At 51.8% G+C, this 26,993-nt stretch overlaps 1 protein-coding gene across 1 annotated transcript in view; it reads right to left on the reverse strand.

Annotated features, from left to right (window-relative positions):
• Positions 1-26,993, reverse strand: part of TIAM1 (TIAM Rac1 associated GEF 1) — a 143,066-nt gene that overhangs the window by 81,208 nt on the left and 34,865 nt on the right. Inside the window, exon 3 of the mRNA XM_079321266.1 lies at positions 22,979-23,038. The gene's annotated coding sequence lies outside the window, so the exon portion shown is untranslated. The remainder of the gene's footprint in view (positions 1-22,978; positions 23,039-26,993) is intronic.

Below are 26,993 nucleotides of genomic sequence, written 5' to 3' on the forward strand. Positions count from 1 at the left end.
TGGCTCAGGAGGACACTGCAGTGTCCCCTGTGAGAATGGGCAGAGCTGGGCACTGGCTCCCAGCAGACTCTGGGATGTTTCCATGCCTGGAGCTGTGCTCCAAGAGCACAGACTCTGCAGAATTCCAAGAGTGAGCCCCCGGCTCCAGCCCGGAGCAGGGATGGATGTGAAGCAAGGCTGCCCATCTGCCTGCTCCCTGTGGAGATCCCCAGTCAGCACCTTCCAGAGGAGAGGAATGGAGACAGGACAGCTCCCAGCCCAGCCTGCCAGCCTGTGACCTCAGCCTAAATCCAATTAGCAACTGGGAATCCCAGGGGAACACTGCCTGGAGCTTCCCTCTGCTTACACACCATCCATCCACACAACACAGACAAAAATTATGGATCTGTCGGGGGTGGCTTTGCCCAATTAATTCATTAAGAGTTTGGGGGGAATATTCCAGAGAATGCCACATGCTGTGAGCAGATAAATGACATGTCCCACTGCACGTTTCCTAACTTAGCCTGTATTTAAGGCAAGTAATAAATAACACGGTTCATAACACCAACATAAAATTTAAAAACCCAAACGTTGTGTAATTTTGTTGATTCCTTTGCTGTGCCAGTCGTAACAGGTTGATAAATTCCCACAGAAAGGATATCATTCATAAGGGCCTTGCTTGCCTCTGCTGGGACAATTTTTAGGGATGTACTCAGCAAAAGATGATGCACAACAGGTTATGTGCACCACAATGGGTTGGAATTTGCACACGGAGAAGAATAAATCAAAACAAATCCCAATTACTATCATGACAGCTAACTATAAATTTTAATTTAGCTGAAGAGATACCAAATATTGACATCCTGTACTAGACTGACTATGAAGTTTTGCCACACGAAGCTAACCTGATGCTTAAAAAACAATTAATACAATTTTAGCTCCGCCAGCCTTAAAACATCAAAATTCTACCAATATTTTCCCAATCCATTCAGGTGAAAAAAAACATCCATGCAAGAGTCATCCAGTTTTTTCAAGATGACAGTGCCTTTCATAAAAGAAACCAGAAGCAATGCTACCTGCCAAGTCAGTAAATAAAATTAGAACTAGAAGAGTAATAAATTCCATTTTTAATCAGGGAAAATGCCAGAAATAATTAAAAACTAATACCCCTTATAGAAGCCCAGCTGAAATATTTGCTGATGCAAAATTAAAATGGTCTTGCATTGGACTAACAGAGTTATATTTAGAATATTTCCAACGTTCTCTCACTAAAACCAGCACAGCCAACGTGCTGATACCAGAGGGAGCACAGAACTTGGTTATCTGCACCAGGCTGTGGGAAGCTGAGACACAAGTGGTCATTTAGTCCAAACCCCCACTCAATTTCTGTAAGGATTCCCAGCCCAGGCACACGTTTGAAAAGCCTCCTGCTCCCAGGGATCAAGCTCCTGACATCCATTCCACGTAATCCTCTGAGCACTATTCCAGTGTCACAATGGAAATTAAATAACAGCTTTCAAGTGCAGCTATTGAGATAATCACACTCAGCCCGGGAAGGGAAGGGAAGGAGCCATGAGCCCCGGTGTTCCCACCCCAGTGGCACAGCCCGTGCCAACAGGTGGCATTTCAGCCCCTGCTCTGCACTGCTCAAAAAGCCCAGGCTCACACTGAGCTGGCCCTGGGGAGGCCCATTTTCTGCCATTATTCTGATGAATAACCTCAGTACTCACACAGGGCTGGCCCCCTGTGCTTCCCTACGCTCCGGGTGCAGGAAAACATTTCCACAGATTCAACGTTTCCAGAGGACACTCAGCTCACATGTAAAGGGATGTTTATCAGAGAAGGGCAAGGGGATTTAATGCCCATTTTCTTTCCCCACGAGTTTTTAAATTCCAGAGGATTCTGTTCAGATTGCAAGGCAAGAGTTTCAGCATGCAGCACCCCAGCTGCCTGACAGCTTTAGTGGGATATTCAGTGGTGAAGCTTAAGCAAAAAGCTGTGTCTGAGAGAGAAGGTGCTCCCCTCCTCAACCTAATTCCAGGGATTCACATCTCCCTTTTACAGACAGAAGTTCCTTTCCTGTAACACTGAAATAAAGCCAGAATAAATCACAGAATGGTTTGTGCTGGAAGGGACCTTCAAGATCACACCTTGATCCAGGTGAGGTGCCCATGCAGGGGACGTGGTGGTGACAAACATCTCCTTGCACAGCCTGGCTGTGCTCAGCACGCTGCAGCTTCATCAGAGCACCACAAAATTCACTTTGCACCACAGAAAAGCCTCTAAAATGAAGTGAAAGCAGTCACATGCACCTCCAGAATTTGGCTGCTATACAGACTTGTGGGACCCACTCAATTACTTCGGGATAATGTTGCCATAAATTGTAGGTCAGGCATAGAGGAATATGAATCCCCAGCCTCTGGCATTCCTCTACTAGGTTTAAAAAGAGAGGTTGGACAAAGATAATCCTCTTATTGCTCAGACAATTTTACTAGCAGAGACTCTAAATGTGAAATTTGGTCCAGCTTGAGCAATAAAATAGTGATTTTCATTTCCAGACTCCCAAGAGCTCCAGGAGTTTGAGAGCTCCAGGGGAGTGGGGAGCTGAGAAAGAGGCTGAGAGGTTTCCACAGGAATGGATTGGATTTCTGGGATCTCAGGAGGGGTTTGCTCTGCACCCCATGGCAACACCACATTGTGGTGCAGGCTGGTGCAAGCAGGGCTGGGGAAGCAGGAGCTGCCAGGGCCTCCAGTGTGTCCCTTCAGCTCTGAGCCATGTGGGGACATGAGTCACCTCCCTCTGCACACTGAGCCAGGCAAGACATTGCCTTGCCATTTAGGCAATGAATCAGGAGCAACACAACCCCTACCAGGCTTCATCTTCCTGTATGCAAAACCAGGTCTTATTTTTTAAGAAGAATTTGATGAAAGGGTAATTTTCTATACCTGCTGAAAGTGTTCTGGACCTTGATTCCTTCTCAGAAGTATTACGTGCTGCCAAAACCTCGAGCCACAGATCCACAGAAAATCCTGAATTGGAAGGGACCCACGAGGATGGAGTCCAGCTCCTGACCCTGCACAGGACACCCCACAATCCCATCACACTCCTGAGAAACACCTGGCCTCTCTTGGATGTGTTTTACTTTTTCCATGAATAATCAAGGCCCAAAGCAGGTTACAGAAATGTCAGTGGAAGCAACAGGTAGGCAGAGGTTTTGAAAAACTGCTGCTGCTCCCTTAAGTGTCTCATTTTGGGGTTCAACGAGCAAAAAGCGCATTAAAATTTCAAAGGATTCTTGTACAAAAATAGCTCTGCACAGCTGGAGTGGCTTCAAGTGAGATGCACACTCTGATGAGCAGGTTCAAGATTGCTCTGAAAGAGCCAAGTATCTGCAATCTTGTGTGAATGCCAGGTGAGCTGAGGGAGCATGGGCTGGGCAGCCATTTCAAACACAGGAGGATCAAACCTTGGTGTGAGCATGGCACAGCCTGAGCAGGTTCTGGGGAGCAGCAGGACGAGCCCCTCGAGCCTGGAAACCCTGGAGATTGACTGGGACCACACCTCAGGGCAAGGGAGAACGTGGTCTGGGGATGGCAGGTCTGTGTCCTAGAAGTGAGGCTGTCTGGACCCCAAATTAACTCCAAAGGCAAGCCCTTGTAGACAAGGGGAAAGGAAACAAAGAGAATTCTTGTCCTTGTAGACAACAGCTCTCTGCAAAATGCACTGGGAACGTGGAGACTTCAGGGGAGGCTCAGGCTGGACAGCAGCAGGAATTCCTTCGTGGAAAGAGTGACTAAGCATTGGCAGGGAGGTCTGGAATTCCCATCCCTGGAGGTGCCCAAGGATGACCTGGACATGGCACTCAGTGCTCTGGGCTGGTGACAAGGTGGGCATTGGGCACAGCTTCAACCTCACGATCTCTGAGTTCTTTTCCAGCCTCAGTGATTCTGGGATTCCATGATTCTGGGGCCCTGGTGGATTTATCCTGCAGTTATACCAGAGCTCAGGCTGAAACCAGAGCTCCACAGACACGTGAGGATATGTGATCCTGGGTCCAGGGGCTCACACAAAGCTGGAGCTGTTTTTCCTGTCATCACACACTTGGGATTGGCAATTATTTAGTTTCCACCTATGTGGTGCTGGTGGGGGGAATCACCATCCTGCCTCAGGCAGCAGAACAGCCCCAGCTCCCACTTCCCATGGCACCTAACAGAATCACAGAACCATGGAATACCCTGAGCTGGCAGGGACTCACAGGGATCATGTGCACAGACACCCCAACAGTGCCACCCAACAGAATCACAGAACCATGGAATATCCTGAGCTGGCAGGGACTCACAGGGATCATGTGCACAGACACCCCAACAGTGCCACCCAACAGAATCACAGAATCATGGAATATCCTGAGCTGGCAGGGACCCACAGGGATCATGTGCACAGACACCCCAACAGTGCCACCCTGTCCTGAGAGCACTGTCCAAAGGCTCCTGGAGCCCTGGCAGCCTCAGGGCAGTGCCCCCATCCTCTGGGAGAACCCTGATACCAACCTAAACCACCCCTGGCACAGCTCCAGCTGTGCCCTGGGGCGCTGCCACTGGCCACCAGAGCAGAGAGCAGAGCCATCCAACAGTGGAGCTGGGTTTTGGGAGGCACTAAGTGGGTCAGCCTCCTGCTCTCCAGCAGAACTAACAATGCATACCTGATGAGATCCCAGTCCCTGCAGCAGATTCAGAGACCAGGCCCCTGTGTGACCTCCATCCCTCCTGCCCAAACCAAGGGCACTGGGATTTTCTCATGGCCCCAGACAGTCCCTGCCCATTCCCTGCATTGCTTCACAGTGTTTGGAAATACAGACCCAGCTGCTGGAGCACCTACCTGGATGTGCAACTTGGCCCTTCTCTTGCCTCAGTCCCTGCTGCACCAAGGCTGGAGGGCACATTTCAGGAGAGAGGCACAGGCTCAGCCAGGTGGGAATGGACAGCCCATGATCAGGGGCTCCCAGGGACATTCCCAAGGGGTCCTCAACCTTCACGGAGCTCTGGACATTTATATGAATTTCCCAACTCCAGCTGGCTTAAAACAAATGACTGCATCTTAAACCTCCTCAAAAATCTCTTATTCCTTTTAATTTGCCTTTAAAAAAGCTCTCCATAAACTCCAAACTTGAAGGTACACTCAGGTAACCATGTCAAGCACAAAGACCTGCTTGCAGCAGTAAACAGGAGCTGAAATGTCATGGATTCATTCAGGTGCCTCCAGGAATGACAGCTCCAAGGAACACATCACACAGGATGACTCTCCAAATTTTTAAAAACCAGGCTGGTAAATTACAGTGATTTATCACTACACAACAAAGTACACACACACACACAAAAGCGCTTCCCAGAAAAAGATTACCAAGCAATCATCCAGATGTTACTGAAGCATTAAGATTAATTTGGGAAAAAAAATCAGCAAGGAACTGACTCCCACTGGCTTTTTATTGTCATAAATTTTATCCTGCAACTTCCAAGAGAACTGAGCTCTGGATTGTGCCTCAAGTCTCACTGGCTGTGTGTGTTTCTGGTGCCTCTGCTGCCCACCTCACACCTCTTCCAGCAGCATCCTCTAACTCACTATGGGGAGCCACGAGAGTCAACAAAAACACAACTTTCCTCCCACTGCAGAGAAAAAAAAACAACAACCCACCAGATTTTCATTGTTGCAAAAGAAGAAAGAAAAGGCTCCTTTGTTACTGGTAAAAAAAGCACATCAGTCATTTTTCACCAAAACAACCTTTGGCATGTGTTACACATCACCTGCAGGGAAAGGCACGGGATGCCTGACAAAGGCTCTCAGCCACTGCTTCAATTCCCTGCTCAGGTCCATCACACACACCCCTGGGAACCTGGAGCATTCCAGGCTCCAGCTCCTGCCCAGGGCCTCTCTCCTGCATCCCCCCCCAGGAGAGGAGGGAATCCACAGGCAAGGGGAAGGAGCAGCCTGTGCACAGCTGAGGAGCCCTGGGGAAAGCTGGCAGGGCCAGCCACAACCTCTGAGTCTTCCAGCTTCCTGGAAGGTGCAGGAGTGCCCATCCCTGGAGGTGTCCAAGGGAACATGCACATGGCACTCAGTGCTGGTGACAACGTGGGCATCAGGCACAGCTTGGACTTGCTGGCCCCAAAGACCTTTTCCAGACTAAAGATTCTGTGCTTCTGGGAGGTGGCTGCACCCAGCTCCTTTCCCAGCTCCCTGCTCCTCTCCCTGCTCCTTTCCCAGCTCCCTGCTTCTTTCCCTGCTCCCTGCTCTCCTCCCAGCTCCCAGCTCCCCTCCCATTGCACAATGGGGAGTCCTCATCTCCCTTTGGGTGTTGGAGGGCCCGGGGCACACTCTGAACACACCTTCCCCACCCAGGGGAATGCAAAGGAGCAGCAGAGCAATCCCACTGGGAAGCAGACACGGAGGTTCTTTGTTGTCCCTAGCAGAGGACAGGACTGGGAGCACAGAGGGATGTTTGCTCACCCAGGAAAGCAGGACACAGGGTTTCTGAGTGTTACAGCAGTCTGTAATGTGTACAAGCTGCTGGAAGGGCATTTCAGCACTGCCTCTGGGCAGTGCAAGGTGTGGAGGGAGATCCTGACATCTCCCAGAAACACGGGAAGAAGGTATTCACACAAAATCTACACACTTCCCTTCTTCTGCCCAACTTCTGCTATTTCAGAGACCCCAAAACCACTTTCTGGATTTGGACAAAATGCTACAGGAAAGGTCTGGCAACTTCCCCAGCTCCTGCAGCTCTGCCTTGCTGGTGCCCCACACTGTCCAAATTTATGGAGCCTCATCCACAGAGGGGTCACCCTTGGTGCCCAACAGCTCCAGCACTGGCTGAAAGGGACATTTCCCTACACTCACAGCAAAAACACCTTCCATAAAGACACTGCTACTCCAGAGCTGGCTCTGCACTTGTTATCCAGTATCACATCCCCTCAACGAGTGACTCATTCTTCTGCACCTCATAGGAGACACTCAGCCATCACTTCCAAATTGTTTGGAAGGGAAAACAGAAATGGAAATGCACAGCAGCTCTCAGAAGAAAATAACTGTTTCTGCCTCTTCAGAAACAAACACAACTGCTCCCAGCTGCCCACTGGCACCCTTACACCTGCAGAGGAGCACACTCATTGTGATTTCCCCATTCCTGTGTCCACATGGTTCATTTCTGGGCAATGTCCCTGCCTGCAAACACTCATGCCCTCCCAGCAGGATGTACGTGTGCAGGGTGATTTGTGGTCAGCCCCCAATCAGCTTCCAGAGGTGCTGCTCATTCCCTGTACTCAGGGGCACCTCTGGTGATGCAATTTATCCCATACCATTCTTGCACCATGGCACATTTTCCATGCTCCTCCTGACAGCAGGCACACAGCTCCTGCAGCCCAGCAGCCACTTGTTAAACTGTTAACAGCACCAGGAGTCTGAGCTCCTAATCACCCCATGGAATCGCACAGTTGTTACAGCTGGAAAAGACCTCTAAGACCATCAAGTCCCACCATGGGACATCTGTTCTAGACACCACTACAAACTGCCAGAATTGATCCACTGCTGATTCCCCCAGTCTCCAGCCTGCCAGCCCAGAGCTCGTTGCTGGGAAGACCAAAGGCAGAAAGCAGAGTGGGAACTGCTGTGGGAGCAGGGATTGCTGAGCCCCTTGCCAGGAGCAGAGCTCTCCTGGGCTCAGCCTGCAGCTCCTGCCTGATGGGCATCCCCTTCCCCTGCCCACATCGTTCCTTTGCTTGGCTTTACAAGGGCTTTTCAAGCTGCCTGAGAGCATCACATCCCAGCTCCCATGGAAAGCCTGATTGGAAGTCTCAAGAAGCAATTCCACTAAAAGCACTCTGCAGTGCATCAGGCACCTGTCTGGCAGCCCCAGCGCCGCTCACGGGGCTGTGCCTCTGGGACAGGGGCACGCAGGCAGCTTCACACGTGGAACAGCAGCAGCTTCCCCTGCAAGGCAGCAGGGCAGGCAGCTCTCAGCAGCACTCCCCTTCCCCACATCCTCTGCCTCCATCCCACAGGAACACAAACACGCTCCAGCAGCCAGTCTGCTGACCCAGGGAAAAGGATGGCCATGTCTGCTTCCAGTTCACTTACAATCTGAGGTGTCACCAGCAATAAAAACCCCATTCTGCTTCTAGAAACCCCTACCTGCTGTGCCCCATGCCTTGTGAGGCACAATAAAAACAAACATCTATGTGATAACTTCCCCTGTCACCCCCTGCTTCTGCACTGCTTGTGGCACAGCTGGGCTAATCCCATTCCCACTGCTCTGCATTCTGACCTCCTTAAACAACCCCATGTGAGATGTTAAAACACTCCAATCTATAAATAATGTATTCCCCTCATCCAGCAATGGATTACTGGGCCATAAAACTCCCTGGAACACTCTGCACAGTCGCCAGTTTAACAGAATAATACCCAGGAAAACTCATCAGTAGAGACTCATCCTCATTCTTGATGAATTCCTGTAAAGATTCGACGCCGCTGTTACTTTTGCACTGGATTTTTCTTTACAATTCATTATTTAGAAGCTGGTATTTTATTCTAGAGCCCTTTTCATCCCCTCATCAAAGACCCTTTAATTTTTTTGAGCTAATAACCCTCACAACTGAGAGAAGACCAGTGCTGGGACCTCATCAGAGCCAAAGGGAAGCAATGAGGTCTCGCTGCTTGACGCACACAGTGAGGTCACAGTTTAGACCCAACCAGCCTGTTGTCCCAAGCAGGGATTCCTGCCCCAGCTTCTGGCAGGATGATTCCCAGGCATCCCCTGCACCAGTCCAGGTCAACTAGCTGTGTTTTCCTGAGGGTTTGTTTCCAAACAACCATTACCTACAACTCAAGCCAGACTGTGTAACTTCATTAGAGACAAACGAATTGCTCCAAACACTGATGCCTAACAGACTCACTGCCACTGCAAAATCAGTGCTCCTTCTCAGCACCAATTCCAGCAGGAGTCCCACCACTGATATCCCAGAGCAAAAGCATAAAGCTCAAGCAAACGCTTCAATGATGCAAATTTGTGGTTTGGGAGATGTTTTTCTGTCAGGCATTTTGGAAAAATCAAGTGTTTCTACCTCAAAACAAGTTAGAAACCAGACAGGCACCCTTTAAAGAGCAAGTTCCCCAGGAAGCAAAACCAGGCCTGCCACATTTGGGCACCCGAGCCCTCAGCTCCGCGTGCCGTGCTTAGCACAGCAATTTTCCACACCTTTTCCATAATGCACAGATCACTTGGAACTCTGAAAGGATGGGGAAAACAGGCCAGCCTGTGGCACCCACCAAACCTGCTCGCTTCGTTCCACAGCACTGATCACGTGTGGAAATGTAAATCCCTCCTGCAATATTAAAACACCATCCAAGGAGCTAACAGCCAGCTGAGCAATGGGGCTCTGCTTTAGGAAACAAAACCAGGAGAGCACATTTCCAACAGCTCCAGAATGACTTAACTCCCAGAAAAAGGTATGCATTATCCCTTGCTCTGCCCCGGAGGATTACTCACGGCCAATGGGTTGCACAGCTCTGAGTCAGGGCTGAACCCTGCCCTGGAAGGCGAGCCCGTGTCCCTCGGGGAGCAGGAGCCATCCCCAGCAGGGCCACAGCAGCCCTGGGGACAGCAGGACAGGACGGGGACATCCCCCAGAGCGCAGGGCCAGCAGACAGCACGGTCACCCATGCTCAGCCCTGATGCTTAGTCACAGTAATTGCAGGGCCAGGGCTCTGTGCTCACATTTCCTGTCACCAACGCAGGAATTAGGCAATTTAGATTCAGAGATAGCACCCGGGATATTAAATAACTTGATAAGCCATCGCTGAAGGACCCAGGAGGAAAATGAGCAGCTCCATACGGACGAAGTTCCCCCAGTCCCAGCTCGGCTGTGCTCCCAGATCTTTGGGAAGTGTGAGCCCCCCAGCAGGGCAGCACTGCCCTTCACAGCTGCTGGCTCTCCCCACCTCACACAGACACCCAGCAGAGCTGCAGTCAAGTTGAAACCTTTCACGGGGCTTATTTTCAACAATTAAAGAGCGTGGCAACCTGTAATTATGGAAAATAAAGCCAGACAGCTGGAGAAGGGAACATCTCTAGTCAGTAACATGATACTACATTTTCTCTCTTAGGGAATTCAGCTATGGAGTCCCCAGTTCCCATTCAATCACTTCGAGCCCTCAGTGCCTGGGCGAGCAGTGAAAAATCAAACAGCTCTTGACAAGCCAACTAAACAACTCAGAGAATGCAACACCTCTGTCCACAGCTGGGAAAGACAGGAACTGGGAGAGGAAAGCCTTCCTGGACACACAGCATCAGGCAGCCCAATGGTGCCAGAGCCCCAAATGCGCTTCCCAGACTGATCCCAGCCCCAGACACGTTCCCCAGGCTGATGCCAGCCCCGGATGCGCTTCCCAGGCTGATGCCAGCCCCAGACACGTTCCCCAGGCTGATGCCAGCCCCAGATGTGTTCCCCAGGCTGATCTCAGCCCCGGGCACGCTTCCCAGGCTGATGCCAGCCCCGGACACATTCCCCAGGCTGATCCCAGCCCCGGACACGCTTCCCAGGCTGATCCCAGCCCCGGACACGCTCCCCAGGCTGATCCCAGCCCCGGACACGCTCCCCAGGCTGATCCCAGCCCCGGACACGCTCCCAGGCTGATCCCAGCCCCGGACACGCTCCCCAGGCTGATGCCAGCCCCAGATGTGTTCCCCAGGCTGATCCCAGCCCCGGACACGCTTCCCAGGCTGATCCCAGCCCCGGACACGCTCCCCAGGCTGATCCCAGCCCCGGACACGCTCCCAGGCTGATCCCAGCCCCAGACACGCTCCCAGGCTGATCCCAGCCCCGGACACGCTCCCCAGGCTGATCCCAGCCCCGGACACGCTCCCCAGGCTGATCCCGCCCCGGCTGCTCCGGCTCCCCGCCCGGCGCAGAGCTCCCGCACAGCCCTCACCGCTCATCATCAGCAGCACAAACATCTCTGCCTCCTGTGCTTGCCGAGCCCCGGCTGCCGCTAACAGAAAGGAGGAAGCGCCAGCATTTCATTCCCCTTCTGCTCCGGAGTGGGTGTAACTCGCCAAGCTTCACGCTGAGATGAGATGGGTCAATTGGGTGTGTTTGAAGGTTTGGGGTTTTGCCATCCCTCCCTCCCTCCCTCCCTCCGTCTCTCTTCCTCCCTCCCTCTCCTGATTAATTCCTCCCGTCACAGGCTTCAGACGAGCTGCCACTCAAGCCCGCCGGCTCCTGAAATCTGAATTCCTAAGGACATCCCTCCGGGGTGGCTCTAACTCAGCAGCGCTGCGAGGAGCCAGGAACCGGATCCCCACGGAGGGAACGCTCCGGCACTCCGAGCGCACGGGCTCCCCGGCATTCTGCCGTGTTCGCAGACACCGGACACAAACCAAAACATTCTGACCTGCTCTGTGCCTCTTGCCTCTGCCCTCGGCTGCCCAAGACCCCGAGGGCTCCCCTGGGTACCTCTCTGGGTGGTGCTTCTGGGGAGGACCATTAAAAACGCACCCAGAGGTGCGGGAGGGTTTCCAGGATGGGAAACTCCAGGGAATTAGGAATTACGCATAGATCTGGTTTTACTTAATTCCCTACTTCCACACAACTGTCTCTGGATTAAGACTTGAGCAGCAGCATCCTCCAGACCAGGGCTGGCTAATGGTTGCTATAAATAAGAAATACCAACACAAAACCCAATCCATCTGTGCTTATCTCCCAACTTCTGCCATCTTGCCTCTGCGCCACACATATGGGACATGAAAAACAGGTATGAAACTGCTCTGAAAAGGAAGCAGACAACACAGCAAATACTCTTTACAAGCCGAAATCAAATTAATCAACAAATGAACACTTACAGCTCGGTGTGATACTTCACAAATCCCGAGTATTGAGCAATAACTGTACCCTTACAGTCCCACCCTCTGCAACCCAGCAGCGACCACAAGTTGGGAAAAGGACAGAACTGTGAGGGAAAGAATAAAATAAAACAGCAGATGGAATGTGCAGGAGCCCAGCTCTGACCCAGGGCTGGACACGCTGCTGTGGGACTGGAAGGATTTAACAGCTGGAGTGAGGAAGTGGGGTTCCACACACCCACGTGCTGCGGGTGCAGAGCAAGGGAGGAGATGATTCTATTTTGGAACAAGTTATCAGAGAAGCAATTTGGCATGGCACAGACATCCTTGCAGCCCCCGTGACCAGGAACAGGAGTGAGCAGTGAGTTTGAGCCCACTTCAAACAGCACCTTGGGTTTAACTTCTCATCTCAGCGCTCGCAGCCTCAGATGTTTCCGACAGATCCACCCACGCCCAGCACGAGGTCCCCCCGTGACCGCAGGCACACCCCAGAAACACCAGAGTGCCCCACCCTGGCAGCAGAAAGGGCTGAAGGAGGGATGGGATCAGATCTGTTAGCACCGGGGAGCACCAAACAATCCTCAGCATTATGGTGAATTTAAACTCAGAGTGAGCCAACCAACAGCTCCCGTCTGCAGGACAAACAAACGGGAGAGCAGCTCTGGGCGCTGGGAACTGGCAATCCCCGAGCGGACAAGCAGGTTTGGCGAGCCACGAGTGACTCACAGGGCGACGGGGGCGGCTGCTGCTGCTGCTGCTGCTGCTCTGGGTCTGCTCAGGCACGACCACCTCCAGCCCGCTGGGACAGACCAGAGCTCCCACACCGCCCAGCTGGGATCGTTCCCTTCGGGATGGATCGTTCCCATCGGGGTGGATCGTTCCCATCGGGATGGATCGTTCCCATCGGGGTGGATCGTTCCCTTCGGGATGGATCATTCCCATCGGGGTGGATCGTTCCCATCGGGATGGATCGTTCCCATCGGGATGGATCATTCCCATCGGGATGGATCGTTCCCTTCGGGATGGATCATTCCCATCAGGATGGATCGTTCCCATTGGAACAGGACCATTGCCATCAGGATAGGATTGTTCCCTTCGGGATGGATCGTTCCCTTCGGGATGGATCATTCCCATCGGGGTGGATCGTTCCCATCGGGATGGATCGTTCCCATCGGGATGGATCGTTCCCATCGGGATGGATCGTTCCCATCGGGATGGATCGTTCCCTTCGGGATGGATCATTCCCATCGGGATGGATCGTTCCCATCGGGATGGATCGTTCCCATTGGAACAGGACCATTGCCATCAGGATAGGATCGTTCCCATTGGGATGGATCGTTCCCATTGCAACAGGATCATTTCCATTGGAGCAGGACCATTCCCATCGGGATGGATCATTCCCATTGGAGCAGGATCATTCCCATTGGAACAGGACCATTGCCATCAGGATGGGATCATTCCCATCAGAGTAAGATCATTGCCATTGGGATGGGATCACTCCCATTGGGACAGGATCATTGCCATCAGGACGGGATTGCTCCCATCAGAGTGGGATCATTCCCATTGGGTTGGGATCATTCCCATCAGAGTGGGATCATTCCCATTGGGATGGTACCGCTCCCATCAGAGTGGGATCATTCCCATTGGGATGGGATTGCTCCCATCAGAGTGGGATCATTCCCATTGGGATGGGATTGCTCCCATCAGAGTGGGATCATTCCCATTGGGATGGAACTGCTCCCATCAGAGTGGGATCATTCCCATTGGGATGGGATTGCTCCCATCAGAGTGGGATCATTCCCATTGGGTTGGGATAATTCCCATCAGAGTGGGATCATTCCCATTGGGATGGGATTGCTCCCATCAGAGTGGGATCATTCCCATTGGGTTGGGATCATTCCCATCAGAGTGGGATCATTCCCATTGGGATGGGACTGCTCCCATCAGAGTGGGATCATTCCCATTGGGTTGGGATAATTCCCATCAGAGTGGGATCATTCCCATTGGGATGGTACCGCTCCCATCAGAGTGGGATCATTCCCATTGGGATGGAACTGCTCCCATCAGAGTGGGATCATTCCCATTGGGATGGTACCGCTCCCATCAGAGTGGGATCATTCCCATTGGGATGGAACTGCTCCCATCAGAGTGGGATCATTCCCATTGGGATGGTACCGCTCCCATCAGAGTGGGATCATTCCCATTGGGTTGGGATCATTCCCATCAGAGTGGGATCATTCCCATTGGGTTGGGATAATTCCCATCAGAGTGGGATCATTCCCATTGGGATGGGATTGCTCCCATCAGAGTGGGATCATTCCCATTGGGTTGGGATCATTCCCATCAGAGTGGGATCATTCCCATTGGGATGGGATTGCTCCCATCAGAGTGGGATCATTCCCATTGGGATGGGACTGCTCCCATCAGAGTGGGATCATTCCCATTGGGTTGGGATCATTCCCATCAGAGTGGGATCATTCCCATTGGGTTGGGATCATTCCCATCAGAGTGGGATCATTCCCATTGGGATGGGATTGCTCCCATCAGAGTGGGATCATTCCCATTGGGATGGGACTGCTCCCAGTGGTGCAGCCTCGCCGTGGGGCAGACACAGAGTGTACCTGTATACAGGAGCCATCAGCTCCCACAGACACAGCATCCCGTTGCCACACTCCAAAGAAGGGACATGTTCTTACTGTGACAGATCAGCAGTGATGGGCTGGAGAGATTTTCAGATGATCTGGAGCAATTTTCAGATTCAGAGGGCAACAGACAACAGCACCTTTTTGCCACCAGCACCAGGGCCACCGGCACCCTGCCACAGAAGTGTGGGGCATCTCTTCTGCTAACCTGCTCCCCAGAGCAAGCCCTTGGCATGGGCACAACTCCCAGGAAAGCCTGAGCAGCTGGCAGAAAGCTTCAGACATTGGTGTAACCATTGTCAGATTTTAAATCACAGAATCATTTTGCTGGAAGAACCTGCGAGGCCATCGAGTGCCAGCTGTGCCCAGTGCCCACCTTGCCCCAGAGCACTGAGAGCAGCACTGCCAGCCCTGGCCCTGCTGGCACACACCCTTTTGATGTGGGCTTGCTCCCAGGGCACGAGCCAGCCTGTGTAAACAGCTGTGCTCTCCTGTGCCAGCGAGGAACTACCAGAACCTGTTTGGAGACAGCCTGGCACATCCTGCCCGAAACAGCACAGAGACAGCCAGGCCAGCTCCAGGTGGGATGGCTGCAGGGAACCTCCAGCAGCCTCAAGAAGGGACCATGAGCTCAGCCCTGCAGCTGGGCACAACATGACCCTCCCCTCCTCAGCCCAGTAACAATACCACTGGGAAAATCCCTTTGCCTTCCATCCTTCTGGCAGGATGGATGCCATCTGGATCCATCCAGTCTGGAGAAGACTGAGGTCACACCTCAATGGGGCGATGCAACCCTTCCTGAGGGGCAGCTCTGTTCTCCACTCCCTGTGACAGGGACAGGACCTAGGGAATGGCTGGAGCAGTGTCAGGGGAGCTAGGATGGATATCAGGATCAGGTTCTTCCACTGCCCAGGCTCCCCAGGGATGGGCACAGCCCCAAGGCTGCCAGAGCCCCAGGAGCACATGGCCAGCATTGCCAGGGGTGCCCAGGGTGGGATTGTTGGAGTGTCTGTGCAGGGACAGGTTGGACTGGATGATCCCTATGGGGTCCTTCCAACTCAAGACATCCTGTGATTCTGTGAACCTACCAGGGAGCCCACAGGCTCTCCCAGACATGGAGCTGAGACATGGAGACCCACCAGAGAGCCCAGAGGGGAAAGGTCCCACAAGAGCACTTCTCTGAGGTGAAAGGAAGGGAGACACAATCCAGGTCTGTATCCTGCAGAAAGGAGTGTTTATCAACCCTAATTAACATCCTGGGCCTCTCACACCCTGGCACACCTGCTAATTAGCACACATGAGTTAATATCATTTTAACAATGGATTAGCACTTGGGGCAGAAAGAAGGGAGTCAGTTCAGCACAGTGACTCACCCTGAGCACAGCAGGAAGGTGAGATAGGAGCAGCATCTGCCTGGCTCACACAGGGCTCTGCAGACCGTATCTCCTTAACTAAGGCTTACTTTACAAAGCCAAGGTGCTTCAAAAATTCATGATTGTATCTGTCTTATTTTTCACCTGCACACTCAGGTGGCCTTGGAGGAGCGTTCTGTCTCCAGCACCCAGACACCTGGAGCCACTCGGGTCCTCCTGCCAGTCATGCTGGAGTTCCTGGGGTGATTATCACCCACTCTGATCAAACAGTCCAGGACAGGACCTGGGGCCCACCAGCCTCTAATCACCTGTCAGGGACATCCCCAGGGGAACTCCACGGGGCTAATATCCAGGGCCAGCTTCAGAGCTTCTCCAAACATCCCACAAGCACAGACCAGGCACCAGGCACGCCCCACTGGGACATTAGTGCCCCTTTCCATGGAGTCCTGGAAAAACTGCAGCCCCACACATGGAATCTGGCCTTCAAAGCTCCCTGTGGATGAGGTGGCCAAGCCCTGCATTGGCTTTCACCCCAAATCCCACTCCTCATTCCTCTGTAGTCTCATGCACCTGGCAGGAGCACAGGGCTGTCTCTGCACAGCAGGGCACACTGATTCGAGACATCTTGTATTCAATCATAAACTGAAGAAGAAAGTTGGCTTAGCTTGCATTATTTTTTTTTAACCTCAGCTTTCAAACTGGATATCTATGATGCAGCACATCACAAGAGAGCACGAATGGAAAACCATCACACCACCATCAGAATCGCTTCTGCTCCCTCAAATTGACATCAACACTGCCTGCCTTCACCTGGCCCAAGAAAAACCTGCAAACCAACCCCTGGCAATTACAGAACATTAATGCCATGAAAAATTATACTGGGTTCAATGTATCCACACTCCCTGCTATCAGAAAGATTTTCTCAGCCTCATGTTTCTATTTGGGATTAGGAAGGGAGTTGTGAAAGGCAAGTATTGTTCAGTCACAAATAGCTCCCTTTCAGCCTCTACAGAAGTCAGGTAATGAATTACACGAGTTTTTTCCCTTTGGAGAGGTCAGCAGATATATCAGCTCCTGGGAAAGGTGATCCCCGTTGTTTGGCTACAGGGGAGCTGGAAAAGGCTCCTAATGAGCTCCAGGGAGTGGATGCTGGCAGCGAGCCTGTGGAACCCAGACAATGACAAGAGGCAGGAGCCACCTCTGGCCCGAGCACAAGTTCCAATTTAAGGTCTGCATTTCAGGTGCTGCTCGTGCTGGCAGCTCTCACACCAGCGTGGGCACGCTGCTCACACACACCCAAAGAGCCTCCTGAGCTGGAAGCAACTCACAAGGACCAGCCAGCCCTGCCCAGACCCCAGCAATCCCACCCTGGGCATCCCACCCAGCCCTGCCCAGACCCCAGCAATCCCACCCTGGGCATCCCTGGAGCGTTATCCAAAGCTCCTGAGCTCTGGCAGCCTCGGGGCTGTCTCGTCACCTCACAGGAAAGGCTCAGCCAGAGCTGAGCAAAACAGGGGCTGCTTCCTTTTTCCATGGGACAGCTCAAGGAGGAACATTTTATTCAAGACCTCTAATGCAAACACCTCCTCTTTTTTTTTTTAAGCTAGGCAGTAGCTGCTGTCATTTTCACGCTGCGTTCTGACACAATTCCACCACATCCCTGCCAATAGTTTTAATTTCATTGGAAAAATCAGCTCTGAGCGAGAGTGACAGGCTGCACGCTGGTGACGATGCTGTCAAGTGATGGATAACGTAGCTTTACTTCAGCTGTCAAAACTTTTCAAGGCTAAAAATAGGTATCACAAGCTTGTGGACTCACTGCACTGAAGCATTCAACACACAGGATATTGACACCCTCACAAGAGCCCAAAGCCACTCACAGCTGAGAGAAACCAGCAACGTGTGATGGACAGCAAAGGCCCCCGAGTTCACTTCTTTGGAGAAGAGAAAAACAACACCCTACAGGATGAAATCTCATATCCAGGCTGGCCAAAGCGAAGACAAGATGCTGCACACTCACCACAAAACAGAAAACAGCACAACATGAGATGCAAACGCAGGCAAAGACAGGGAGAAAGAAAAGGAGAAGCTTAGAGAGAAAACCTTGTACCCTGTTATCCCTGCTCTTGGTCCAGGTCCCACGGAAAGGGAGGACAGAGATCTTCCCCTGGCAGCTCCTTCATTCCTGCCTGTCATCCCACACCTGCCCCTGCCCAGCAAGGAAGGGCACAGGCTGTGAGGTTGGGAAGGATGGGAAAGCAGGGAAAAGCAAGGGGTTTTGCCAGAGGGATGAGATCTCCATGGAAGGGGTGAGTGCTCCCCAAGCAGTGACCCATGGATGGACACCAGGCAGGCAGCAGCTCAAAGGGGTCAGGGGTCCTGTGGGTCAAGTGGAATAGGAGGAGGGAGATAGAGACACCATTTACAAACCAAATCCAGATTTTTTATTCCCTCTGAGGCACTGGGATGACAAGCACAGGCAAGGCTGTCCCTACATAAGGCCAATATTTATGGCAGAAAGAAAATGAAGCGTCATAGGGAATCACTAATTAGATGTTATCATAACCCTGTATATAACTGAAGCAGCACTCTGATGTGCTTTGTAAACAATTAGCAAATTAACTTTCACAATGCCCCTGCAAGGCAAGTATTATCCCCATCTCCTGCATGGCCCTGATGGAAAAAAAAAAGTTTGGGCAGGTTGTTCACCTGCCCTGGACAACTGCAGAGCTGCCCAAACACAGGGAAGGGAAACTGGAGGCTCAGAGGGACCTTGTGGCTCTGCACAACTCCCTGACAGGAGGGGACAGCCAGGGGGTCAGGCTCTGCTCCAGGGAACAGGGACAGGAGCAGGGGAATGGGCTCAGGCTGGGCCAGTTGGACACCAAGAAGAATTTCCCCATGGAAAAGGGTTTTAAACATTGGCAGGGGCTGCCCAGGGAGGTCTGGAATCTCCATCCTTGGAGGTGTCCAGGGAATTCCTGGATACAGCACTGAGTGCCCAGGGCTGGGGACAAGGTGGGCACTGGGCACAGCTGGGACTCCACGGTCTCAGAGGTATTTTCCAGCCTAAATGATTCTGTGATTCCATGATTCCTCACGTGCTGGAGGAGGCACTGGGAGGGGGAATGCTCCCCACTCGCAGCCCACCCCAAGGAAACCCAGCTCTGAGACACAGCTGCTCCTCTGCAGGCTGAGCAAACTGAGCACAGCCTCAGGGACAGATGGCACTCCAGGGGCACAGAGCCACATTCCCTGCCAGGACCTCCTGTCCTGGCACACCTTCCCTGCCCACCCCAGCAGCAGGGCTGCCACACGTGTCCTCATCCCCCCCTCTCCCACACAGAGGTTCCTAAGGGAGAAGGGACCAGACCCACCTGCCCACCCCTCCTCGTGCCACTGCCACCTTCACCCCGCCCTGTGGGGTGACTGGCAGTGCCAGCCCAAGGCACTCCCTCAGCTCCCTGCCAGGGGACAGGGAGCCCACAGGAGGGGACAGGGAGCCCAAAGGAGGGGACAGGGAGCCCAAAGGAGGGGACAGGGAGCCCAAAGGAGGAAGCAGCAGCACCAGCCTGCTGTGACTTGGTGCCGGATGCACACTCCCAAAGAGGCAGACTCGTGCCTATTTTAGATGTGCTGCATAAAAATAAAAGATGTTGGTTGACTGCACATGTTCTCATTTTTAGAAAACAAGCTCCAATTTATTTCTTCTATTACAGCCAGATGGTTTAAAAAAACCCAAAAAACAAAAAAAAACCCCAAAAAAGCAAAACTCCCCTCAAAGTCACCTCAACGAAAAGAAGCCTGACCTGGATTTAACCTCCCTGGACCAGAGCACAGCACAGGAGCCACACTGCCAACACCTCTCTCAGGGGGCCCTGACCCCACTCACAGCCTGACCCAAAGCCCTCCAGGGTGAGCAGAGCTCTGGACCTCAGGTGCTGCCCAGAGGGACACCAGCACTGGCTGTCACAGTGTGACTCAGGGTTATAAACATCACAGCTGGCACAACTGGACTGACCACATGTCTCTGCTCTGTCTCAGTGCCTTCCCTGCTTCTCCTTCCCTATAAACTCGTTCTAAGCTGCCTCCAGGGGTCTTTTTCCCTTTTAAAACTCACATCAAGTTATTTAATTGAAAGAGCAACACAACTTCATATGAAAGTAAATGCTGATTTTCAACTTTCCCTATTTGTCCTCTCCTCCTCAAAGCCACCCCACAGCATCCCATGTAACTCTATTTCCATATATCTGTTTGCCAGTGCTGAGCTGCTCACGGGGAACAAACCTTTCCTTTCAAAGCACAGTTTGTATCCCACAATGGACACACAGGCAGGGAATCCCTGGTTTGTGGCACTCCAGCCCCAGCCCTGCTCCTGTCAGCCCGTTCCTGAATGTCTGCACAGCAGCAGCAGCTACAGCCATGGGTCACACATCCACCTCTGGAAGGCACCATTGTGGTCTCTCCCACTTCTAGTGCCACTGCTACTCCTCCTTACTTGCACAAATATGGGACTGGAGGCTCAGAGAGCCATCATTTCTCTGAGCCAGCCCTAAGAGTGAGAGTTCATACACAGATTAACTTCTTAAGCAAGCTCAAGGGCAGAGACCTGGTCTCTTTTACTGGCAAAAGCCTCATGTTCTGAAAATCATAATAGTTCCAGAACTGCTGATTACTTTTCCTCATTTGGACTATTTTTTTAAAGTCCTGCCTGTTCCTCCTTCTTCTTATGAGGCTTTTCAGTATTTGTCTGTTACTTGAACGCTAAAGCCTGATTTAGGATTAAACACAACATTTGGGAGGTGGACTCCAATGCTGCCTGCTGTCACTGTTCCAGCTCTAAGAAGCTGAGAGAGATATCAGGGCAGATCCTGCTCTGCTAAGTCTGTGTGCCCAAAGCTACTTTCCCTTTATTCTATTCCCCATACACGCACACAGACACGATTAATACACAGGGCATGGGATGGACAGTGCTGGAGAGGTATTAAAGCTGCAATAAGTAGGCAGGGAGAACAAAAACCCTCTGCAGAGTAACAGAAGAGCTCAGTTTCATGGGCTGCACTGAATGCCCAAAAGCAGAAGTGGGGGATCGTGTGCTGAAGCATGCCAGGAATGCTGGGCTTGGTCTCTTGCAGAAATGACTTTTATACCCTGGTCCACTTCCCCCACTGCAGCCACACTGGGGGCAGATAAGGGAACTCCTCAAACATGACCATGTTCTGCATTTCTGCTTCTGCAGAACCCACCTGAGCTCCCTCCAGCTGAGGCTGGGCCACACAGAGGGGGTGAGCATCCATTCCTCTCCCATTTCAGTAACACATCAAACTCAGCCAAAGATCAGAGTTCTGGAGAGAGCCCTGAGAAAGCAGAATGAAAACCTCAGCTCTCCTGCACACTGCCCAGGGGTCCCACAGCACGGTGACCCAGAGCCTCTCCAGGCAGGAGCCTCCTCTTCCTCCCTCTCCACCTGGTCCCTACAGCAGGTGTCCCCTGGGACATCAGCCAAGTGGAGGAGCTTTAAAAGCCACAGCAAAGCAGCACAGCCCCACAGCTGGCAAGGAAAGGCTAAACCAAGGGTGTCCATCTCTCACTGAGGGAGCTGGGGCTGGATTAGGGCAAAGCAGGTGCACAACACAGAGGTAACACTCTGGATCAGAACCTTGGGCTGATCCACAGCCACTGGCCCTGCAGGTGCTTCAAGATAGAATTGCTCAAGACTTGCTCTTACAAATCCCACACAAGCACAAAAAATATCTCAAATGGTATCTCCCTCCCAAAATTGGGGAAAAAAAATAAAATAAAAAAGGGATTAACTTCTTTGTTTGCCAAGGAAGAAGCACCAGGCTTCAGGGCAGCAGCCCCTCTGGCACAAGTCAGTATTTGATAGAATAGAGAGGGAGAGAAGGGAATAGAAGAGGAAGCCTCTCCCATCTTCCTGTTATTTTGCCTTAAATGCACTGTAGTTTATGTCCTCAATAAAAGCCTGTGCATATCTTTCCAACTTAAATGTGGATTGGAACCTCGGGATTACTGCCCTGGCAGAATTAACGTATTAGACATAAAAACCATAACATTTCATTATCCATTGTAAAGCACATGTGCCTTCCCCCTGGGGAGACTGGAAATATCACCCAATTTCACTATCATTTTCTGTTAACTGCCCTGCCACATGTTCACATCACTTGGATGATATAGCAGTGCTCTGGTTTCATTCCTCTTTCTTTATGATGCTGACATTTTCTCAAACCGTGGTTTTCTGCTCTGTTTTTGTCTCTGTGAAGGCACCACACTGCAAAACCACTCAGCTGGAAAGAAAACTTACCCTGGAACAAAGAACAGCTCATATTTGTCTAGCTGGAAACACAGCATAACCTGATGTCTGAAACAAGGGTAGAAGGCAACACAGAGGCAAGCAAACCTCAAACACAACAGGCAAGAAGTCTCAGACTCATTTATGGGCACAGTGGGGTCTGTGGTCAATAGTGAGGCACTGAAGAACAGACTCTTCCCTCTGCAGTTTAAACTCCCTCTATTCCTCCCTCTCACTGTCAGGCTGGCTGCAAATTCAAAGATTTGCATAAGCCCCAGATTTTGTCTGTGTCTCTGGAAGGTCAAGAGCGAGGAGCAGCACAACCCCACACGGGGGAATGGGCCAGCTGGCAGCAACCTAGAGTGACCACACAGAGGAAGTGTGGGGAGAAACAGGGGCCAGAGAGGAGCCTTTAAAAGCCTGGGTCACCCTTATGTTGCAACTTAGAGGCTGCCTCAGGGAATCTTTTTATTTAATCAGTTTGTATCTTTGCACAGATTAGTGACCAACTGTCCCGATTTAGAGCTGCCATGTTTCTACAAACACTCCTGGACATGTTGCTTGGATAAAACATGCAGCTGCTGACAGAGTCTCTCATACAAACACCTCACCCTGCAGCCCCAAGAAACCTGAGCCTTTTTAGTGCTACGAGACCACTCGTTCTGCTCTGCAGGCTGGGGGCTCTGCCCCAGGACAGACAGGGGAAGGGCAGGTGAGCAAAGCAGCAGCAGGGTGGGCAGGAGCTGCACACACACACCTTCACCAAATCCACCCATCCTTACTCACATGAGGGTGCCCCAGCAGCAGGCAGGACCCACGGGAAGCATTGGTTGTCCCACGTAGCTCCTGGAATGAAAAAGAAAGATTAAAAGGTCAGCTTGAAGCATCCAGGTGCACAGAGCTGCTGCTCAGCTGCCTGAGCCCAAACTCCAGCAGCCACACTTTTATCACTAACACCACCTGGACCTGTGAGTGCAGAGGAGAAATAATTCAAATCCAAATTGCTTCTCACTGTTGGTTGCTGTTTGTGTCTTGCCAGAGCCACAAAAGCCAATTGAAGTGGTTTCCCTTCGGTCAGCTCCAGACACTGAGGGCTGCAGGCACCACTTACTTGCTCCAAAGCAGCTCTTTGCACAGGCCTTGGGTTCAGCTCATTGTACCACTGCTATTGATCTGGAGTTTTACAGAAACCTGGGCTCCCCCAGCTGAATGCTCTCAGCAAAATTATGCTCAGGATTAGTGTGGATCTCACAGAACAATAACCTGGAAGCGCTGGCTGAGGTTTCAGGTAGCAAAACAGAATGTTTATTTAGAAAATAAATCTCTAGAATGCCTGCACAACAAAAGCAGTAAAAGGTCACTTATCCCCAGCAAATATCATCCCCACACGCTGCTCAGAGATTGGAAACATGAGTGGATTGACAGCTCCTGAGCATCATCCAGCAGAGATTTCCCGTGGCTCTGCTCCCTGGCCACTGCCTCAGGACAGGAATCTGTGGGGGCAGAGACTGCTGAGGCTCCTTATGGAAAATGGCAGTTCTCCCACACCAGGAGAGTGGGAAAGGGAGAGCAGCCATGGCCAAGCCACCACAACACTGAGCCCTCCACGGCCCTCGCAGCTCCAAGGGCTGGGGATGATGTAACACCATCAGACATCTGCCAAATAAATGAGCCAGTTCCAACATGCCTCGCTCCAAACCTGCACAGCAATTTCCATTCCAGAGCAGGAACTTGTACTGGGGTTTAATACTCCCTCCAATACAACCCTTCCCACAAAGAAAATCTGTGCCCACTGCTCCAGGAACACGCATAATCCTTGTAAGCAGATGTCAGCCTCCAAAGCTGGGAAAATGACTTTGTTCTTGGGGATCAGGGAACTTAAAATGCAAGAAGTTGGAATGTCCTGATGAATTTGGTGACTTAAACCCTGGGAGGAAACACCTGCTCTCTGAACAGCCGCCCAGCTGAACGCCTGCCCCTGTTTTGTCCATCCATAATTCCAAGGGAATTCCTTTTGCTCGTTGGCAATCCAGCAGCCACAGCCAGAGAGCTGGAAAGAGGGGAGGGGGCTGCCAGGAGCCAGCAGCCCCAACCCCACAGCTGATGGACAAAAAGCTCCAAGCTGGTGCTGCTTCACAAGGATGCACTAAACCCACCAGGACTCCTCCACCCAGCCCTGGAGGGACACCCGGCAGGGATGGGGGTCACGGATGCATGGCTACACCAGCCCCTGTCCCATCACAAACCTCTGCCCCTGCTGCATTTTCTTATTATTATGATATTATATACATTATATATACAGCGACACTGGGACGGGGCTGTTGGTACAGCACTCTCAGAGCTTTAATTTAATCAGTGTCATCGCTTCATTTTACAGAGTGAGACACGGGAGGTGGTGAAAGCTCTCACTGCGACAACACCCAAGATTCTCTTTGTTACAGTCTTTTAGCAACTTTCTAGCCAATAGCATAATGTTAAAAACTGACAAGTGCTTGCTCAGGCCGATTAACAAAGTTACACTTACACCTTTCTTTGAACAATGCTTGCTTGTAACAGCTAAAAACAATGGATAAAGGATCATTATTAACTTACATATTTCTACTATCTTGCTTAACATTTTCCTGAGGTCTATCTCCACACAGCTAACAGCCTCATTGTCTCTTGTCCTTGCATCTTCAGCATTCTTGCATTTCTCCATTCTGAGATTTGCTTTCACACAGCTTTCTGAGCGTTTTCTACCTTTTGCATGTCCACACGCCCCCGGGCAGCTCCCTGAGACACAAGGCATTTCCCTCCCTTGCTGAAGAGCACAAGTGAGGACACTCAGCTCATGAGCAAGGCCCTAGGACAGTAATTAACACTGCATCAGAGCCCTCGCAGGGGAGAGACCAAGTCCAGATCAGGCAGACAAGCTCAGCTCTGACAGCTGCTAAGCTTAGCTTAAAGCTGTGCTTCAATAACATGTTTAACACAGCACTCGGGATGTGAACCTCTTGAAAGCTGAGCAGAAAAACAAATGAAAGTGTTGCTAAAAACCTCCATTTTCCCATGTAAACTAACAGAAGTTCAGCTAGAAGATCTACAAAGCGTTTTCATTTAGTGTAAGAAAAACCTGTGATACCTGACTAGCCTCAGGTCAGAGCACTGATGTTCCCCCTTCCAGGAGCTCCAACCTTCTCAGGGATCTGTTTTGTCTTATCTACAAAAGCCTTTTCTTCCCTTCTGCAGTTCTGGAAGCTCACAGGGAAACCCCAACATCTCCAGCAACTGCTGCAAATCCCCAGTTCCAGTTCTTTCCCTGATCTAAGCATGGCTACAACAGCCCAGTATCATCAGCCAGTATTTATCCTGGAAAACATGCAACTCCAATTCAACAATCCTATTACATATGCTCCAGCGTTTCTACAGGAGAGATTTAGCTCTTAGCTCTCCATTGCTTTATCTCTTTCTGGGTTTGCCAGGGCAGAAATTATCTCAGGCTATAAACGGGTCATATCCAAATGCTTCTCCCATCTTTGCTGCGAATCTGGCAGGAAAGCTCACCTGGCTGCTGTGCACTGCCCAGCTCCCCCTGTGCTCTCCAGGCCCCTCTGGAATACCGTGGGAAGAGCTGGCAGTCCCATATCCCCCCAGACACGGGACATATTCTCCCCAGCAAGCCACATTGTGGCATTGCCAAAAACACAGCCTGCCCATGGAGGGGTCCCCCCGGAGTGCAGCGAGGGGGAAGCCCTGCCCTGCTCCCAAGGATGGCTGCGGCTTCAGAGGTGACAGCCCTGGCCAGCCAAAGGGCAAAGAGCCCTCCCAGAGCAGAGAGGGCAAACAGAATCAGAAAACAAGAAGCATGGCCGTGGATGGAAAACCTCCCGTCTCTGTCTCAGCAGCTTGCCCTAAAGCCTGTGGCTGGGGTAGGAGGGCAGATCCACCTGGCTGCTGGCAGGGGGACTCCTCCCAGCCTGCTCTCTTCTGCTCTGAGCCCCCAGACCCCACAGGCCAGGCGTCCCTGGCCCCTCCTGTGCCCTGCTCCATCTCCCTGCTTCTGTCAGCACACTGAGCCACCACCGAGCCCTCTCCGTGTCTCAGCAACACACCCACCTCTTACATAAAAAATAAAACAAATTAGAGCTGCACCACTTCTCATCTATTCCAGGAGCACTGTTCCCACAGGTCTCTACCCATGAGAGACGTGTGCAGCTCCTGAATCACCATCTCCTCCATCTAACACTGACACCCAGTTCTAAGGCTGCTTTCCCATCCACCTGCCAGGTACCTCTTCCCCGTGGTACCTCCCCTGTGCTCTTGCCCAACACCTGTCTGCTACCTCACCCCACTTCTCCTCACAGCACACCTCCGACAGGTTCTCATCAACTCATGGCTTAGTCACTGCCAGCAAGCCCAAACCCCAGCTGCCTTGGCCAGCAAGGCTCTTATCTCTGTGAGAACATCAGCCCAGCTCCCCACAAGGTCTGGGACAGCCCTGGAGCAGGCTGCACTCTCCAGAAACACTGCCAGGACAGCAGTGGCACTTGCAGAGGCTCTGGGCTCATCCTGCAGCAGCCCCACTCAAGGAGCAGCAGCTGGGATGGACGTGGAGAGGAAAGGAAGGATTAAGGCAAATGGCTGTGCAGACGTGCCAGTAAAATCAAACTGACCAAACCCACAGCGAGTCGGTTCTGGAGCATTAAAAAGTAATTTAAAAAAAATAAAATCACCCTGATACTCGAGGATGCAGTTTTCTTCTCTTTCCTAGAAAACATGCCAAGGGAAACAGAGGACGGGTCACAGGCAGCCCCAGCACTAC

Source organism: Erithacus rubecula (genome assembly GCF_903797595.1).
Source record: "Erithacus rubecula genome assembly, chromosome: 1".
In the NCBI taxonomy this organism is placed as follows: Eukaryota; Metazoa; Chordata; class Aves; order Passeriformes; family Muscicapidae; genus Erithacus; species Erithacus rubecula.